Source organism: Orcinus orca, chromosome 6, assembly GCF_937001465.1.
Source record: "Orcinus orca chromosome 6, mOrcOrc1.1, whole genome shotgun sequence".
Classification (NCBI taxonomy): Eukaryota; Metazoa; Chordata; class Mammalia; order Artiodactyla; family Delphinidae; genus Orcinus; species Orcinus orca.
In genome coordinates this window covers 119,820,509-119,827,738 of record NC_064564.1, presented here as the reverse complement: position 1 = coordinate 119,827,738, position 7,230 = coordinate 119,820,509, and positions in this window count along the sequence as shown.

Here is a 7,230-nt window from a genome sequence, read left to right as displayed (position 1 = left end):
CGAATGACATTTTTTAGTATGGGACGTCCTTGTCCTAAAATAGTATTCCTTGTTTATCTGCCATTCAGATCTTACCCAGTGTCCTGTATTTTTTTTAATTAATTAATTTATATTTATTTTTGGCTGCGTTGGGTCTTTGTTGCTGTGTGCGGGCTTTCTCTAGTTGTGGCGAGTGGGGGTCACTCTTCGTTGCTGCGTGCAGGCCTCTCATTGCAGTGGCTTCTCTTGTTGCGGAGCATGGGTTCTAGGCACGCGGCCTTCAGTAGTTGTGCCGCACGGGCCTAGTTGCTTCGCGGCAGGTGGGATCTTCCCAGACCAGGGATTGAACCTGTGTCCCCTGCACTGGCAGACGGATTCTTGAACACTGAGGCACCAGGGAAGCCCAGTGCCCTGTATTTTTAAAAAATATTTTACTACTGATATTTATTTTGTTAAAGTAATTTTACTTTATTTATTTATTTTTTGGCTTCATTGGGTCTTCGTTCCTCACACGAGCTTTCTCTCTAGCTGTGGCGAGCGGACGCTACTCTTCGTTGCGGTGCGCAGACTTCTCGTTGCTGTGGCTTCTCTTGTTGCTGAGCACAGGCTCTAGACACGGGGGCTTCAATAGTTACGGTGGGACTTCCCTGGTAGCACAGTGGTTTAGAATCCGCCTGCCAATGCAGGGGACGTGGGTTTAAGCCCTGGTCCGGGAAGATCCCACGTGCCGTGGAGCAACTAAGCCCGTGCGCCACAACTACTGTGCCTGCGCTCTAGAGCCCGTGAGCCACAACTACTGAGCCCGTATGCTGCAACTACTGAAGTCCGTGTGCCTAGAGCCCGTGCTCCGCTACAAGAAAAGCCACCGCAATGAGAAGCCCGCACACCGCAACAAAGAGTAGCCCCTGCTCACTGCAACCAGAGAAAAGCCGTGCGCAGTAATGAAGACCCAACGCAGCCAAAAATAAATAAATAAATTTATTAAAAAAAAAAATTATGGTGTGCGGGCTTAGTTGCTCTGTGGCATGTGGGATCTTCCCGGACTAGGGTGCGAACCCGTGTCCCCTGCACTGGCAGGCAGATTCTTAACCACTGCGCCACCAGGGAAGTCAGAGTGTCCTATATTTTATTATTTTATTTGCTAGGTCTGCTGACCATTCCTGGGACAGCACAGGCAAGTGCAGGGAAGAAGTCCAGGGTGGGGCTGCAGCCCCGGCTCCAAGTTCATCAGCTCAGTGACTGATGTCCGGATGGGTCACCAGGAGGCCGCACCTGCCCTGCACGGTGACTCAGGTGAATGTTGGCAGTGGTGCTGGCTGACATCCAGGCAGCCCTGGGCGGGGTGGGGCAGGGCGGGGTGGCTTAGACCGAGCTCTGGAACCTTGCCTCTGACCTCTTACCCAGAGGTAGCAGGACCCACTGACTTTGACTCGGGACTCATTTATCTAGGCCTCTGAACGGTGAAGGGTGTGGTGAGGGTCAACGGCCAGAGAACTGGGTCTGCTCACTCTGAAAGGGCCGGCTGCTGTAGTTCCTGTTGTTGGAACTCTCTAGACTTGTGCGGTGCACAGCCTGCGTAACTGTGCCAGGTGGTCCTGGGCCGTGTCTCTGTTTCCCTCTTCACCCAGGGGCTCTCCCTCATCTCCACCTGCCAGGCTTCTGCTCCCACCACAGTCCCTGTGCTCCCACAGGAGTTTCCTTGGTTATATTTAGGTCATGAATTCACCTGGAGTTTCACTGGGTTTATGAACAAAGGTAGGGGCTCTGACTCACTCTCCCATCCGCCGGGGCTGCTCTGCCCCAGTGCCACGTGGCCAGCACTCCACGGCTCGCTTGAGTGGGTGTGTGTGAGTGCCGCAGAGGGGCAGAAGCCAGAGCTCAGATACCCCGCTCCCTGGGACTGGGTCTCCACGGGGAAAGACAGACAGAAACGGCAGCGGCACCTGAGGCCTGTGTGCAGGTCAGTTCAACGACCAGTGCCTTCTTGTGTCTGCTTATCCGGAGGGCCATCGCTGGCGCAGAAGCAAGCCAGCCGTTCCCGCCAGTGGCTTTTCCCCGATGATCAAGTCCCTCGGTTCCTTTCTGTGGGCGGTGGGCCCAGCTCAGCAGTTCAGGGCCTCGTGTGTCCCCTGACAGCCCGGGAGCTGGCAGCCTCCAGGCAGCAGGCGTGCTCCTCTCTGGACTTGTAAGGGAGGAGTCCTTCACTCACTCACTCTCGCGCTCATTCATTCATTGACCAGTGAACTGTTCGTGCCCCGGCCATGGAGCAGGGAGCTGCGTGGAGAGGTCTCAGGGGCCGGACAGCGGGACTTGAGCCAACGGGCGGTGGCGAGGTGGGGCAGGAAGCCGCCTACCTCTGCCCACGGAGCCCCAGGGCCAGCAGGACCCAGGGACACCGGCTCCTTCCCATGCACACAGCACCCCACGGCCCAGGCCTGGCCTGGCTGCGGGGGGATTGGGGGCTCCCTGGAGGCCCTGGGTGGCAGCCATGGGTCACCCAGCGCAGCTCGGGGACAGAGAGGAAACGTGGCAGAAGGAACCCACGGGGAGGGCCTTGCCTCCCCCGGTCCCTTATTCCCACTGGACCAGGAGGGACGATGGCCCACACAGGGGAAGGCCACCGGCCAGCGATGGCGGGCGGAACACAGGCTCGGGTCTCTGCAGAGCGGAGCGCCCAGCCTCCCACCTTCTGCCTCCTCTGGTCAAGGGGCCGCCTGAGGAAGAGTGAAGAGCTGCTCCCTGAACTGGGGAGTCTGAGTCTCTGGGGTGAGTTTGCAGAGCTGCCACCAAAGGCCCTTCCCGACCACGTAACGGACCAGACAGACGTCCCACCTGACCTCAGTCAGGTCAGGGTGGCAGGGGTGAGGGGAGAAGGCCGATTTGGGATTTCGATTCAGCACATGCAGGGGAGGGTGAAGGAGGCCTGGTCAGCGGGGCAGAGCCCTGGCCCCTCCCCCTCCCTCCCCCTTCACAGTGGAGAGGACGCCCCCACCTGCCCCGGCGCAGGGGCTTCCCTAGTATCTGTGACCTCCTCCCTCTGCAGTGGTGAGGCAGGACGGAAGGGAGCAGGGCACCTCCGAGGCCCCATGGCCCGAGAGGCAGCCCCTTGGGCAGCAGCTGAGGCCGGGACTGGGTGGCGTAAGGAAGTGGGCGACCTGTCTGGCCTCCAGACCTGTCCAGCACCATGGGCTGGCCAGCTGGGGCAGCTGACGGAGTCTAGATGCCAGCTGGGCCAGGGGTGAGGCGGCCGAAGGCAGCTGCCCAAGAATAGGCCTGGCACGCCACGCAGCCTGTCCCCTTCAGCTCACGGGCCCCACACACAGCTGAGGAAACTGAGGCCCAGAGAGGAAGGGCTGGGCCGAGGTTATCCAGGGGGCTGGACGGGGATGCCTGGGTCCGACCCTGGGCACCAAAGCCCATCTCCTGCTCCGTCTTGCTGGCCGGGGACCCTGGGGGGCCCTCTCGCCCTTCTGGGCCCCTGTCTGTCCAGTGCAGGGCTGAGTGAGGCCATCTCCGAGGACCCATCGGAGACCTGGGGTACGGCTGGTGTCGGAGGCAGGGAGGCCGGTGGGGCCCTTCGGGCGCCGGCTCCAGGGCCTCGGCTCCGCCTCTGCTCGGATGCTTTCTGCCTCCAGCCCCTCGGCCCTGCCGCCCCTCCCACCCAAGCCTGGCACTCAGACACGTGTGTCGTGGCCATGAGGGGCTGTGCGAGGGGGCCGCCACCTGGGACGGGGGGCCCAGCTCTCCAGCAATGGGAGGGGCTGCTGCGGAAAGGGCCTCACCCCGGGGCCTTCAGCTCTGGCTCCTCTTGGGGCTTTTGTCTCCCCTGCTCTGTCCAGCGGCATCTGCCTGACTCCAGCCCTCTGTGTCCCACGCCAGACACCCTCTCTGGGAGGAGAAGAAGCTGCTCTGCCCGTCCGGCCCCTCCCCCCAGTCTTGTGACCCAGGAGCTCCTGACAGTACAGCCAGATGGCGATTTCCTGTTGACCCCGGAGCCCGGCTCCGTGTCCCTGGCTCCCTGTGCCCTGGCCGGCACCCCTGGAGCCCCAGCCGCACGGTCCTCTCCCCGCTCCCTGGGGAGTTTGTGGCCCCAGCACCGCCCCCTGCAGAGACCTGGGAATCAGGCCCAGAGGCCTCACCTCATCTATTTTTAAGCACAAGTCCATGAAAGATTCACAGGCTCCTTTATCTACTGGTGGTGGGATGGCCCTGGTGCCTGTGGCACACCCACCAGCAGGTCCCAGGTCCCAGGTCCCCGCAAGCTCACCTGGTGCCCCGGGGCAGCCCAGGCGCCTCCCTCCGCAGGGCCCCGCTCTGCTCTCCCGACCTGCCTTCCTCCCAAGGAGCTTCTCCCCAGGAGATGAGACTCCTGGAGACGCCTCCCCAGAGGGAGTGGGGCTCCTCCCTGCGCCCCGACCAGCTATGCAACTGGCTGCTCCCCATCTAAATGGTCCCTGATCTCCGGCGACCGCTGAGACTTTGTCTCCTCCCTGGCTTTCTTGTCCTGGCCTTTTACCTGGGCAGGTTTGAAGGGAGAGGAATCCACCTCCTGATGCCAGAGGCAAGGTCGGGAGGGGCCTTGCTTCCCGCTGGCCTCCTGGAAACAGGCCACAAGGAAACTGAGGCTCGGGGATACTGGAGCTTAGCCATTTCTCTGGAGTTCAAAGGCTGGGCAGCCCGCCCCTGCCCCTAAAGCCACATGGCGAGGAGGGGTGCTTTATCTGGGCCTCCAGAAATGCAGAGGCTCGGCCCTTCCTTCCAGATACCCCACCCAACCCCAGATAAACACAAGGACCTCAGGGCCCCTCCCCTTGGCTGCTGCAGGCTCCCGTGGCCTCAGGAGGTGGTGCCGGTCAGCCCCGATTGTGTCACCTGGTGTCAGGTGCTGTCTGGCTGGGCAGGTCCCAGCTAATGCCCAGGAGGGCTCTCAGCTGTCCTCCAGCAGGAGATGGGACTGACTTAGCAGCAAACTCCCCCAGCACCTTCCCTGGGTGCTTGTGGGGACTCGGGGCACCCAAGAGGGTCAGGCAGGGCGCGGGTACATCCCTGCCCGTCAAAGTAGCATTCTCCACGTGGGAGGGGCCTGGAGGGAGCCCACGCCAGGCCCTGCTTCGTCATGAATCACTCATTTTAGAGGAAAATCTCATGCCTCGGTATCTCCACCAACCCAGAAGATTCTCTGGTGATTCACTTTCAAGAAACAAAAAGAGTTATTGTTAGCCTTCCAAATGGGGCATTACAGGAGAATATCGAATATTTGTTTCAGACCCAGCGGAGCCTGAGGCCCCTCCTCCTCTCCCTCCCTGTCAGGGGAAAAGTGGACGTTTTCTTTCAACACTTCCCCAGAGGAGGAAGGAACTGGGAAAGAAGGCAAACTTGAGCAACAGCCTTTCTGTCTGTCTGAGGACAAAAGAGCGGCGTCCAGAACCCGCGCCCCTGGGAGCAGGAGGGCAGCGCACCAGGCGCACCAGGCGCGCCAGGCGCTAGCAGCCTTCCTGGCGCAGTGGGTGTGGGATAGGGGGCCGGGCCGGCTCTTCCCATCACCTCTGTGAAACGGGGAGGCGTTTGCTCTGGGGAGTACTTGTGGAGCACCTACTGGGTGCCAGGCATTATCCTCTTGGGTGTCAGACGCCAGAGCAGGCACGGCTCAGTGGAGCAGCCCTGGGAGGCGGGGGAGAACGGCCACGAACACGAACACCCACGAACGCGCAACTGAGTCACGGGAAGGGAGGTGAGGGGTGGGTGGGGCTGCCTTGGCGAGGGTGGTGGGCTGGGAGCTAAAGGACCAGCAGGAGCCTTGGGTAAAGCAGCTCTGTCTGCCCGTGGTGGTTGTGAGCACGGGATTCCGCTTCTCTGTGAGGACCCTCTGGGGCCTCCAGCTCAACGTATTTCTACACCCCCTCCGAGAAGCCCTCCTGGGACCCGGCCTCCTGCCCCAGTGCCCAGCTCCCTGCAGCACTGCTGGCTGTCGTGCGCCCACCTGACCCACAAGCCTTTTCTGGAGTCTCGCTGGGGTCTGTCCAGGGAGCCCCAGATCCTGCAGCCAGCGCAGGCACAGCAGTGCCGGCACCCCCTCCCCGAGGGGCTCTCAGGCCTCCTCTAGAGGGGGCAGCTATATCCTGTTCCAAGAGCGGAAAAAGAGACAAGCTGTTCTGTGTGATGCAGAATGATGGCCAGACGGATTTGCAGCGAGACTGAACTAGAGAGTGCTCTCACCGGTCTTACTGTACATCGCCCACAGGTGTAACGCAGAGGAAATGACGCTCCTGCTGTGCAAAGCTAAGAACACCTGTGAAGGGGCTACTCCACCCACAGCAGGGAAACCGCTTCTCCCTTCGGGCCTGAGACCCCCATTCCTCCGTGATGGAAGCTTTTGTACTTGTCAGCCAAAGTAGCAGTTTGGGGAGGGGGGAGGCTTCAGGGAAGTATTTCAGTAACAGGTCACCTCAGCGTCTGAAAAAGGGAAGAGGCCCCTGGGGCTCCACACACGGGGCCATTGGTAAATTGCAGCAAACCCGGGACCCAGGCCACAGGCGGAGGGCACTTGTGCAGAAAGGAACCTTGGTTTTACAGCCGCGATCTGCTCTGAGGCCGGTTGGCTGAGCCCACAGGGGGTGACCTGGAGCACCGGGCAGGGTCCCTGCTCCTCCCCAAAGCCAGCGCAGGCCCATCCGCTGATGTGGTGAACATAGTCGCCTGATACCGGCCCTGGCCTGGCACCGGGAGCGCTGGAGATAACACGCGGAACCTGGCACCCAAAGCCGTTGCTCCCAGCCCCTACCAGGAACACGCCTCATGCCTACCCAGAGCCCCCTCCCCTCAGTCCTTGCGCCCACTGGGCCGCACAAGGCTGGGTCTCCCCTCAGTCGCTGGAGCGGACCCGAAGCGGCAGGCTACCCGTCGGTCACCGGGCGCGGTTCAAGGGCCCCTTGTGTGGCAACCGGGCTGGCAAGGGCAGCCGCGTCCTCGGCCGCCTTTGGAGCCGCGGTTTGGGGAGGGGAGCGGTGGGTTAGGGCTCGGAGGCGGTGCCCGCGGGCGGGGGAAGGCGGCCCGGCGGTGGGGACCTGCGCGGTGCCACGGCCCAGGCGACCCGCTGCGGGGATGCGGGGGCTGGGGAGGGGCGCAGGGCCAGAAGCCGGAGGCCTGGCGGCAGGGCACAGGCAGCGTCGCGAGCGGGGCGGGGCGGGGCGGGGCGGGGCGGGGGCGGTGCCGGGCCGGTGGCCGAGCGGCGGGTGTGGACGTCGCGGGCGG